Here is a 13,503-nt window from a genome sequence, read left to right on the forward strand (position 1 = left end):
GTGCCACTCTCAAGTTGAAGTTGAAGTTGTTGACTGATGCCATGGCGGCGGCTGCTAAGAAGAAGGGAGCATCTGCGAACCAGAAGACTGCAGCCAAGGCAGCACTGGTCCACACCTGCCTTGTGTCTTGTGAGTAGTATTGGTTGGTACAGTATGTGCCAGAAGTTTACATACACTCAATTAGTATTTGGTAACATTGCCTTTAAATTGTTTAACTTGGGTCAAACGTTTCGGGTAACCTTCCACAAGCTTCCCACAATAAGTTGGGTGAATTTTGGCCATTCCTCCTGTTAGAGCTGGTGTAAGTGAGTCAGGTTTGTAGCCTCCTTGCTCGCACATGCTTTTTCAGTTCTGCCCACAAATTTTCTATAGGCTTGAGGTCAGTGCTTTGTGATGGCCACTCCAATACCTTGACTTTGTTGTCCTTAAGCCATCTTGCTACAACTTTGGAAGTATGCTTGCTGTCATTGTCCATTTGGAAGACCCATTGCGACCAAGCTTTAACTTCCTGACTGATGACTTGAGATGTTGCTTCTATATATACACATCATTTTCCTTCCTCATGATGCCATCTATTTTGTGAAGTGCACCAGTCCCTCCTGCAGCAAAGCATCCCCCACAACATGATGCTGCCACCCCCGTGCTTCACAGTTGGGATGGTGTTCTTCGTCTTGCAAGCCTCCTCCTTTTTCCTCCAAACATAACGATGGTCATTATGGCCAAACAGTTCTATTTTTGTTTCATCAGACCTGTCACGTTGTTCGTTGGATGAAGGAGTGGACCAAAGCACAGCGTGTGTATTGTTCCACATTTTCTTTATTTAACTGTGAAACTATGCAAGACAATACAATAAACTAACAAACAAAAAACAACAAACCGTGACAAAGAGGTGCAACATACATTAACTCAAAATACAATCTCCCACAACCCCAGGTGGGAAAAACAACTACTTAAGTATGATCTCCAATTAGAGACAATGATGACCAGCTGCCTCAAATTGGAGATCATCCCAAAAAAACATAGAAATACAGAAACTAGAACATAACAACATAGAAAATCTAAGCTAGACACAACCCCGTCATGTCCTGACCTACTCTACCTAGAAAATAAAAGCTTCTATGGTCAGGACGTGACAGTACCCCCCCCCCAAAGGTGCGGACTCCGAATGCAAACCTGAAAAAATAAAAAGGGAGGGTTAGGGTGGGTGTCTAATGTCGGTGGCGGCTCTGGTGCAGGACTAAGAACCTTCTCATCCCGTGGATCCTCATGTATCGGAGGCGGTTCTGGTTCGGGACAAAGAACCCTCTCATCCTGCTTATCCGCCAGCATAGGTGGCGGCTCGGGTGCAGAACAACGAACCCTTTCCTCCTGCGAATCCAGCATCATAGGAGGCGGCTCCGGTTTGGGGCGCATCCCCCGCTCCGCCCGCTGATCCCTCCGCTTTTGTGTCACCGGAACGTGGATTGTTGCCGGAGGCTCTGAACTGGGAACCCCCGCTGGAGGTTCTGGACTGCAGATCGCCGCTGGAGACTCTGGACTGCAGACCGTCGCTGAAGACTCTGGACTGCAGACCGCCGCTGGAGACTCTGGACTGCAGACCGCCGCTGGAGACTCCGGGCTGGAGGACGTCGCTGGAGGCTCCGGACTGTGGGCCCTCTCAGGAGGCTCCGGACTGTGGGCCCTCTCAGGAGGCTCCGGACTGTGGGCCCTCTCAGGAGGCTCCGGACTGTGGGCCCTCTCAGGAAGCTCCGGACTGTGGGCCCTCTCAGGAGGATCCGGACTGTGGGCCCTCTCAGGAGGATCCGGACTGTGGGCCCTCTCAGGAGATTCCGGACTGTGAGCAGTCTCAGGACGTTCCGGACTGTAGGCCATCTCAGGAGGTTCCGGTCTGTAGGCCGTCTCAGGATGTTCCGGACTGTGGGCCCTCTCAGGAGGCTCCGGACTGTGGGCCGTCTCAGGAGGTTCCGGACTGGGAACAGTCGCCGGAAGCTCCAGACTGGGAACTGTCGCCGGAAGCTCTGGACTGGGAATGCGCACTGGAGGCCTGATGCGTGGGGCTGGCACAGGTGGCGCCAGACTGGTAACACGCACCTCAGTGCAAAATGCAGAGAGCAGGAACAGGACACACCGGACTGGGCAGGTGCACTGGAGGCCTAATGCGTGGGGCTGGCACAGGTGGCGCCAGACTGGTAACACGCACCTCAGGGCGAGTGTGGAGAGCAGGAACAGGACACACCGGACTGGGCCGGCGCACTGGAGGCCTGATGCGTGGGGCTGGCACAGGTGGCGCCAGACTGATAACACGCACCTCAGGGTGAGTGCGGGGAGCAGGAACAGGACACACCGGACTGGAGAGACTCACAGGAGGCCTAGTGCGTGGAGCCGGGACAGGTGGCCCCAGACTGGTGACACGCACTTCAGGGCGAGTGCGAGGAGTAGGTACAGGATATACTGGACCGTGGAGGCGCACTGGAGGTCTGGAGCGTAGAGCTGGCACAACCCGTCCTGGCTGAATGCTCACTTTAGCTCGGCAAGTGCGGGGCGCTGGCGCAGGACGCACTGGGCTGTGAAGTCGCACTGACGACACAGTGCGGAGAGCTGGTGCAGGATATCCTGGACCGAGGAGACGCACCGGAGACCAGGAGCGCTGAGCCGGCACAACCCATCCTTAAATCAAATCAAATCAAATGTATTTATATAGCCCTTCATACATCAGCTTATATCTCAAAGTGCTGTACAGAAACCCAGCCTAAAACCCCAAACAGCAAGCAATGCAGGTGTAGAAGCACAGTGGCTAGGAAAAACTCCCTAGAAAGGCCAAAACCTAGGAAGAAACCTAGAGAGGAACCAACCTATGAGGGGTGGCCAGTCCTCTTCTGGCTGTGCTGGGTGGAGATTATAACAGCACATGGCCAAGATGTTCAAATGTTCATAAATGGCCAGCATGGTCAAATAATAATAATCACAGTAGTTGTCGAGGGTGCAACAATTCAGCAACTCAAGTGTAAGTGTCAGTTGGCTTTTTCATAGCCGATCTTTGAGAGTATCTCTACCGCTCCTGCTGTCTCTAGAGAGTTGAAAACAGCAGGTCTGGGACAGGTAGCACATCCGGTGAACAGGTCAGGGTTCCAGCATGCCTGGGACAGGTAGCACGTCCGGTGAACAGGTCAGGGTTCCAGCAAGTCTGGGACAGCAGGTCTGGGACAGGTAGCACGTCCGGTGAACAGGTCAGGGTTCCATAGCCGCAGGCAGAACAGTTGAAACTGGAGCAGCAGCACGGCCAGGTGAACTGGGGACAGCAAGGAGTCATCATGCCAGGTAGTCCTGAGGCAAGGTCCTAGGGCTCAGGCCCTCTGAGAGAGAGAAAGAAAGAGAGAAAGAGAGAATTAGAGAGAGCATATTTAAATTCACACAGGACACCGGATAAGACAAGAGAAATACTCCAGATGTAACAGACTGACCCTAGCCCCCCGACACATAAACTACTGCAGTATAAATACTGGAGGCTGAGACAGGAGGGGTCAGGAGACACTGTGGCCCCATCCGATGAAACCCCCAGACAGGGCCAAACAGGCAGGATATAACCCCACCCACTTTGCCAAAGCACAGCCCCCACACCACTGGATGGATATCTCCAACCACCAACTTACCATCCTGAGACAAGGCCGAGTATAGCCCACAAAGATCTCCGCCACGGCACAACCCAAGGGGCAGGCGCCAACCCAGACAGGAAGACCACGTCAGTGACTCAACCCACTCAAGTGACGCACCCCTCCCAGGGACGGCATGGAAGAACACCAGTAAGCCAGTGACTTAGCCCCTGTAATAGGGTTAGAGGCAGAGAATCCCAGTGGAGAGAGGGGAACCGGCCAGGCAGAGACAGCAAGGGCGGTTCGTTGCTCCAGCCTTTCCGTTCACCTTCACACCCCTGGGCCAGACTACACTTAATCAGGACCTACTGAAGAGATGAGTCTTCAGTAAAGACTTAAAGGTTGAGACTGAGTCTACGTCTCTCACATGGGTAGGCAGACCATTCCATAAAAATGGAGCTCTATAGGAGAAAGCCATGCCTCCAGCTGTTTGCTTAGAAATTCTAGGGACAATTAGGAGGCCCGCGTCTTGTGACCGTAGTGTACGTGTAGGTATGTACGGCAGGACCAAATCGGAAAGATAGGTAGGAGCAAGCCCATGTAATGCTTTGTAGGTTATCAGTAAAACCTTGAAATCAGCCCTTGCCTTAACAGGAAGCCAGTGTAGGGAGGCTAGCAGTGGAGTAATATGGCTGAATGCTCACTTTAGCCCGGCAAATACGAGGAGCCGGCAACGAGCATCACCGCATAACACGGTGCCTGCCTGGTCACACGCTCCCCACGGTAAGCACGGGGAGTTGGCTCAGGTCTACAACCTGACTCCTCCAATCTCCCCGTGTGCCCCCCCAAAACATTTTTGGGGAGCTGTCTCTCAGGCTTCCCTCGTTGCCGTGCTAGTTCCTCGTATCGTCGCCGTTCCTCTCTTGCTATCTCCGCCTGCTACCATGGCAGGGTCTTGTCCCATGCCATTACCTCCTCCCAGGTCCAGGATGTCCTCCACTCTCTTTTCTCCCGGGCCCAGGATCTCTGCTCCTCCTGGGAACGCTGCTTGGTCCTTTGGTGGTGGGAGATTCTGTCACGTTGTTCGTTGAAGGAGCGGACCAAAGTGCAGCGTGTGTATCGTTCCACATTTTCTTTATTTAACTGTGACACTATGCAAGACAATACAATAAACTAACAAACAAAAAACAACAAACCGTGACGAAGAGGTGCAGCATACACTATCTCAAAATACAATCTCCCACAACCCCAGGTGGGAAAAACAGCTACTTAAGTATGATCTCCAATTAGAGACGATGATCAGCTGCCTCTAATTGGAGATCATCCCAAAAAACAACAACATAGAAATACAGAAACTAGAACATAACAACATAGAAAATCTAAACTAGACACAACCCCGTCACGCCCTGACCTACTCTACCATAGAAAATAAAACCTTCTATGGTCAGGACGTGACAAGACCAGAGGACATTTCTCCAAAAAGTACGATCTTTGTCCCCATGTGCAGTTGTAAACCATAGTCTGGGTTTTTTATCGGTTTTGGAGCAGTGGCTTCTTCCTTGCTGAGCGGCCTTTCAGGTTACGTCGACATAGGACTCGTTTTTCTGTGGATATAGATACTTTTGTACCTGTTTCCTCCAGCATCTTCACAAGGTCCTTTGCTGTTGTTCTGGGATTAATTTGCACTTTTCGCACCAAAGTACGTTCATCTCTAGGTCTCCTTCCTGAGCGGTATGACGGCTGTGTGGTCCCATGGTGTTTATACTTGCGTACTATTGTTTGTACAGATGAACGTGGTACCTTCAGGTGTTTGGAAATCCCAAGGATGAACCAGACTTGTGGAGGTCTGCAATTTTTTTCTGAGGTCTTGGCTGATTTCTTTTGATTTTCCCATGATGTCAAGAAAAGAGGCACCGAGTTTGAAGGTAGGCCTTGAAATACATCCACAGGTACACCTCCAATTGACTCAAATGATGTCAATTAGCCTATCAGAGGCTTCTAAAGCCATGGCATCATTTTCTGGAAATTTCCAAGCTGTTTAAAGGCACAGTCAACTTAGGGTATGTAAACTTCTGACCCACTGGAATTGTGATACAGTGAATTGTGAGTGAAATAATCTGTCTGTAAACAATTGTTGGAAAAATTAATTGTGTCATACACAAAGTAGATGTCCTAACTGACTTACCAAAACTATAGTTTGTTAACAAGAAATGTGTGGAGTGGTTGAAAAACAAGTTTTATTGACTCCAACCTAAGTTGTAATTGTAGTAGCTTGTTGCATTTTATTGCTTAGTTTATCAATTGTGTCAACTTTGAATTCAATCTAAGCCACAGACTGTTTACTTCCTCCATTTTGTACTTGGCCTTCATAGATGCATTCAAGCAGCACTTTTAGAGAAAGCATCCCAAGTCTCCACCAGTCCCAGTACTGGTTGATGTTCAGGCCTAAGGGACCCCACACACTCAAATGGGCCTACAACCGGGGTAAGATTCTTCCATCATTCACACACAGTAGACATAGTGTAAACCACCATTTTGTCAACAAAATGTTGTCCTCAATGCTTAAATTGTATTGTTTATGGCTCAGTTTGTGGAAATGCTGTCTTTAATGTTGTGATTCACTGACACACGATGATGACCACGATTTGAATGATGCAACTGAGACGGAATGACGTGAGGGACCCTGAGTATGACTGGACATGGACCGGATATTTGTGACAACGACCTAGAAGAGGTGCAGAAATATTTTATGTTTAACCCCTGTGCGGCCTCGGGTCGGACATCCAGCGAAAAATCCTATCGCCATTAGCATAACAAAATGTTATTAAAAAAAAAAAAAAAAAAAATTTCTCCAAATTATATCGTTTTATAGATACACCTCTCCTGAATCGAACCACGTTGTCCGATTTCAAAAAGGCTTTACAGCAAAAGCAAAACATTAGATTATGTTAGAGGAGTATATCGTAAAAGTAGCCACATAGCCATTTTCCGACCAACCACATGCATCACAAATAACCAAAAAACAGCTAAATGCAGCACTAACCTTTGACAATCTTCATCAGATGACACACCTAGGACATCATGTTACACAATACATGCATTCTTTTGTTCGATAAAGTTCATATTTATATATAAAAACAGCATTTTACATCGGTGCGTAACGTTGACTAACTATTTTCCCTCAAATGCATCCGATGAAACAGCGCTACAATTTACTAAATTACTATTCGAAAATATTTTTAAAATGTAATATTGTCATTCTAAGATTTATAGATGAATATCTCTTGAAAGCACCTGTAATGCCAGATTTAAAAATAACTTTACTGGGTAATCACACTTTGCGATAAAAGGGGATGCGATACTCAGAACAATAAGCTAGCAATACTGGTCAGTGCAATCTTGGAACAATCGCATATCAAATCTAGTCTTGTATACTATTGTCAATAATCCCTTACCTTTGATTATCTTCATCCTTAGGCACTTCCAGGAATCCCAGGTCCACAACAAATGTATTTTCGTTTGAAGGCTGCACCAAAAGTTCCGACGTGCGCGGGGCTACTCTTTCAACAAAATGCATTTTTTTCTTATTTAGGTTCGTTCAAACATGTCAAACGTTGTATAACATAAATCTTTTGGGCCTTTTTCAACTAGAGCTCCAATAAGATTCGAGGGGGACGATCGCATTGTGTTTCAAAACGTTTCGAAAGGGGAGGGTAGCTAGGGGCGCCGGCGTCATAATGGTGATGGCCCTCTCCGTGTGACCACGTTCCACAGCGTGTCATTCTGTCAGTTTTCACAGTAGAAGGCTCAAATCACTTTGTAAAGACTGGGGACATCTAGTGGAAGCAATAGGAAGTGCTCAATGAACCATAGCTCAAGGTGTGATTAATAGGCAACGTGATGAAGTTGAGTCCGCAATTCAGAATTCCACTTCCTGTTTCGATCTGTCTCGGGGTTTTGACTGCCATATGAGTTCTGTTATACTCACAGACACCATTCAAACAGTTTTAGAAACTTTAGGGTGTTTTCTATCCACAAGTATTGTGGATAGTATCTCCTCTGGGCCATAACCCTCCCAGTCAACCAGGTACTGGAAACCCCTGCCCCATAGTCAAACACTCAGGAGGCATCTCACTGTGTGGCCATCGATGACATGGGGAGGAGGGGTGGGCCTGGAAACAGAAGATAAAGGGCTGTGAGACACGGGCTTAATCCTAGACACATGGAAAGTAGGGTGAATACGGAGGGTATGGGGTAACAAAAGACGAACAGCAGTGGGGCTAATGACTCTAAAGATGGGTATCGGGCCGATGAAACGGGGGGGGGGGAGTTTACGGGACTCCACCCAGAGGGGCAGGTCCCGGGTGGAGAGCCATACCCTCTGTCCGAGCCGATAGCGTGGAGCAGGGTCTGGTGGCGATCCGCTCGTCGCCTATACCTGGGACTGGACTTCAACCGAGCGGCCCGGGCTCTCTTCCAGGTACGGCGACAGCGACGGATGAACATCTGGGCAGAGGGATTGCTGACTTCCTTCTCTTGCTCGGGGAAGAGCGGAGGCTGATATCCCAAAGAACACTCGAAGGGCAAGAGACCCGTGGCAGAACAAGGAAGGGTGTTGCGAGCGTACTCAACCCATACCATTTGCTGATTCCAGGTGGTAGGGTTAGCGGAGACTAGTCAGCGAAGAATCGTCTCTATGTCCTGGTTGGCTCGCTCCGACTGGCCGTTGGACTGGGGGTGGAATCAGGAGGACAGGCTGGCCGACGACAGTAAGTTATAATGTTCAATATATATTTTGTTTTGGATCGTAGCTAGTAGCTAGTTAGCTGACAGAAAAGGTGTCAGCCAGACATGATTTGGAGGAGCTTGCAGGGATTTTTAGTCTTACATGATGTCTACTTTGATGCTAATTAGAATTTTCAAACCTGAGATTAAATCGAGCCGAATATATTGATTAAAGTCACCTTGTCTGAGAGAGATTTACACGGTTATCAAAACGTCACTGCCAGGGTAAGCCTACATGAAACACACCCCTTATTTGAAGTGTTTATGAAATTCACAATGGATAAAATGGATGGTGGAAAAACGATTGGAACCATTTCCGTGTTTGACCGCTAGGTTTCATAGGTAGTATGACATGTCCATTGTGGGGGCTCTATTCTCATGTGTTTTACGTCTCGTGTGTTTGTACATATCTGACCTAGTATTGATTCTGTGCTCTTTAAGATCCTATTCTGGATATTCTATTTTCTTACCTTTGATATTAAACACTGCATTGTTGAGGAAGAGCTTGTAAGTAACCAGTGCATGCAACAAATAAACTTAGATTTTATTTGACATGGTTTATGGATGTAAAATGCGGCCCGCCAATCCACCATAGGAAGAAAAATAATTGTGGCAGTAATATGGGTCATAGCTTTTGAACCATTTGAGCTAGAAGCCATGCATTTTCGCTGTAGTAAAGGTACAACCATGATGCTAACTAATATGCACTTGCTTTATTCTCAAGGGCACTCGGAAACAACAGTAGAGCAAATCCTAATCATTACAATAGTTATTATCTGGGTAATTTATTTCTAGTCGCACTGGTGCTCCGAAATAAAAATTACAGGTAGCACAGCAAGATATTCAGCAGCAATGTGACAAAAATGGTTGAACTTTAGAGCCCTGGCTGAGGTTGATGTTGGGAGGACGTCAAAAGGGGAGTGAAGAGAAAGTCCGTAATGTGGCGAGTTGTAACCTGCATGTTGAGCAACCTCAACTGAAACCCAAAAAGTGAACTGCCCCCCCCCCCTCCCCCCATTGACAGTTTGATCTAATTGAAAACCTAAATTCTGACTCCATCGTTAAGACGTGGCTGGGGGTGGAACTACTCATGCTCCATTATTTATTGTCTTGATGTGGTAAAAATAACCTTCATAGACCACCACCCTGCACAGAGCAACCTTCCTCTGTAGTAAACATGTTATATATTTCTTATACAATGTCAATAGAAACACAATGGATATGGGTAGTGTAGCAACCATTTCAACAGTGCAGTGTGTCCTTGTGGTGTGTGAAGGTGCACTATTGGAAATTATTTGTATTCCCAAATATTCGACTGAGTTGGAATAAAAAAAAACAATAGCTTGCCGTCCAGCAGAGGAATTCCCCCAGCTCCTGCCATTGTGGAGCCAAATGATAATTAATCACAGGTTGAATAATTTAATGCAAAGCCAATGGATGCTTTTCTCCCGATTCTCAGCACCTGCCTTAGGTGTGTCCCTGGGGCCGATGAGGGTTGTGTGTGTGTGTGTGTGTGTGTGTGTGTGTGTGTGTGTGTGTGTGTGTGTGTGTATGTTTGGTGCTGCGGCCTCTTTTGGGGCCAGAGAGAGGGAGAACAGAACCCAAAACATCCAAACACAGGGCAGTACTGAACCCTCCGCCCTGCTATCCTCTGACTCAGCCCTGACTCATAAATGGCGCCCTGTTCCTTCTCTCTCCTTCACTTTGGAGACTCTGATTCCTTTTTGTGCTTGTAAAACTACAAACCTGAGGCCTTAAATGATGGAATCCGCAGAAGGGGGAAACAGTGCCACTGGCCGCTCCACCACCATTGTTATTGTTTCTGTTGCCGAGTTGAGGATCGTTGCGCAGCTTGGTAAAAACGATTGCAGTATATACTGTATTGTGCTGTACTATCGCACATGCAATGATGTCCGAGGGGAAGAAACAGTGTTCGTTATTTGCAGTAACTTCTTTGTTGTTGTAATATCACAAATGGACGTGGATGTTTCACCATTTAGGATTCCAGCTTTAAACTGCATATTCAGGCGTACTGTCAGACATGCTCAAGGTTATGTAGACTATACTTTAAAAAGATCACTGCACATACTTGGTGACATACTCAAGATTCCTAGGATTCATTGAATCAAGTGCCGATCAAGTACAACACTTGGGGTAACAGTGCACGTAAAAAAGTATTAATTATCATTCTATTAACAACATATGATGACAGACTAAAAAATCTATCAATTGTGGATTCAGCCACACAGACACAGTACAATAGGAGCCAGATTGGGCTGAATTATCTCTAGACTGACATTCTCTTGCTGATTGGATTAAGAAGTCAGAAGATCCCTCTCACATGTTGATAGGACCATTTCAGCACAGATGTCACTACCGATCTACAGTATACAGTAAGTACATCACTACCTAAGGCCTAAATACTAACCCTGGCCCCATCTACTGTATGTAACCAGGAAGATATCTGACAATAGGCTATCTGTAAATACGCTGTTTCTTTAAGTGATGTTTAATGCCCTAAGCATGTCTTATATAATACCATGATGCAGCCTATAAACCCAGTTGTGGACCAGTCTTCCCCTCCTCTTAATTTTATTTGATTCTCTGGTTTGTCTTGGTCACCAAGTTCATCTGTGGTACCTCACTCTAAACATCGCCCGTCCATCCGCCCCCTCCATGTGAAAGCCATTGGCACTGTGGTGTCTAGAACAGGAGGCCTGGGAGCTGCTTGGCACACTGTGTACTGCGTGGTGTGGTACAGAGTGCTGGGTGTCACGGTAGCTCCTCCACTTGCTCGCCAAGCAGCTGCCTGTTCCTTTAAGAGGCAAAGAGAGCCGGGCCGGGGAGAGGCGCAGAGAGGCAGCCGCAGCAGTGGTAATGTTCTCATGTGTTTTCTTTCTGTGGGAAGTGCCACAGCCCCACCACAGCACACAAACACACTTGCATACACGCACACACGCACACACACACACACACACACGCACACACGCGCACACACACGCACGCACATGCACGCACACACTCACACATAAACATACACACACAAACACAGACATGCACACACAAACACGCATGCACAAAGACACACACACACACACAGACGCACATGCACACAGACACACACAGACGCAGTGTGTGTTAGTGAGAGGTTCTACCCTCTCACAGTCAGAGGAAGGAGGTTCATGTTATTGATGACTGTATTCCACTGCCGTTTTCCAATCAGTTTACTATAGGAGTATGGAGAAGGAGAGGAGAGCAGAGGAAAGGAGAGATGGGGTTTGGGAGAGATAGTTTGGTTTGCTTGTTGGAGAGAGTGAATAACACCATATGGACTGCTACTTTGGCTGCTCTCAGGAAACATTGCAGTAATGATGCCAAAAGACCCTCGTTATTTTCTGTGATATTTGGGAGGAAGAATTTCCAGTGTTTTCCATTGTGGCTTCCTGCCCCTGTGTTAGATGGGGACTGCAAACAGACTTCCTGCTCCATACAGTGTACATGTCCCATGCCTGCTCAAAAGCCATTAACCATTAGACTATTCCAGGCTGCTCCCCCAAGTATATTGGCATTTCTTCTCTCAGACAGAGTGGAATTACCATTTCAATGCTCACAGAAAGCAGACCACAATAGCAGCTCTGAATGTGGGCAGCGTTTGTGGCTTTGCCTGTTCCTTTAATAAGCTTTGTGCTGCCGAAATGCTCAGACGCACATAAGCCGGACCTGGAGGGCCATGGCAAACCGCAGTCAGAGTCTGATAAGGAGCGCTGGTAAAACATGTAGCATGGAAGGCACAGAGGCATGGTAAATTGCATCATTGGCAAAAAGGCAACCAGCATCCAAAATGCCTCTGTAGAACCCACAAGATGTGAATGGTGCCAAGTTTCTCCCTTCTTTCTCTCTCTGCACCCCCCTCTTTTTCTTCTTCCCTCCCTGCCTCTTTCTCTGTTTCTGACCCTCTCTCTTCCAAAACATACACATGACCACACTTGCCAGCACACGTGCCCACACAAGCGCGTGCATACATTCCCCACCACCATGGCTGTCTCTACTGCTTGTCTCCCATGCGCCCTATACACTGCTGCCAGCATAGAGTGTTATGACCTCCCAGTGCCCGGAAGGGTGAGTGTGTGTGTGTATGCGTGTGTGTGCGTGCATGTGAAGGGGGAAGGGTTTCCAGATTCCGGTTTTTAGCAGACGGATAATGGGGGTTGTCACACCAGGGAGTCAAGGATTGACTCTTGTCTGTTACTGCTGTCCTACAGAGAGCACTGGTATTAAATTGGCATTCTGCCTCTACCATTCATCCTCACTGTTCACCAGTATATACTGTAACCCATCCATCCCATACAAACAGTCAGGGGTCATTCTCAGCTTCAATCAAGTCTGTATGGTATTATATTCATGTTTTTTATGTTATTGCATGGACCAGGAACATACGTCCTTACACAGCTTATTACAGTACACATACAATAATAGCACATACTGTACATTGCCTAGGTATCACATCTGTCGGAAGGATTGAACCGAGGCGCAGCGTGTAAAGTGCTCATCTTCTTTTATTAACGTGAACACTTAACCTCTCTGGCGCATGTGGGACGAACTCGTCCCACCTACGTAACAGCCACTGAAATCCAGTGGCGCGATTTTTGAATCGTTAGAAATACTATTACTTCAATTTCTCAAACATATGACTATTTTACAGCTATTTAAAGACAAGAATCTCGTTAATCTAACCCCACTGTCCGATTTCAAAAAGGCTTTACAACGAAAGCAAAACATTAGATTATGTCAGCAGAGTGCCCAGCCAGAAATAATCAGACACCCATTTTTCAAGCTAGCATATCATGTCACATAAACCCAAACCACAGCTAAATGCAGCACTAACCTTTGATGATCTTCATCAGATGACACACCTAGGACATTGTGTTATACAATACATGCATGTCTGTTCAATCAAGTTCATATTTATATCAAAAAACAGCTTTTTACATTAGCATGTGACGTTCAGAAAAAGCATAACCCCCGCAAACTTCCGGGGAATTTACTAACAGTTTGCTAAATTACTCACGATAAACGTTCACAAAAAGCATAACAATTATTTTAAGAATTATAGATACATTACTCCTCT

The sequence above is a fragment of the Salmo trutta genome, chromosome 22, assembly GCF_901001165.1.
Source record: "Salmo trutta chromosome 22, fSalTru1.1, whole genome shotgun sequence".
In the NCBI taxonomy this organism is placed as follows: Eukaryota; Metazoa; Chordata; class Actinopteri; order Salmoniformes; family Salmonidae; genus Salmo; species Salmo trutta.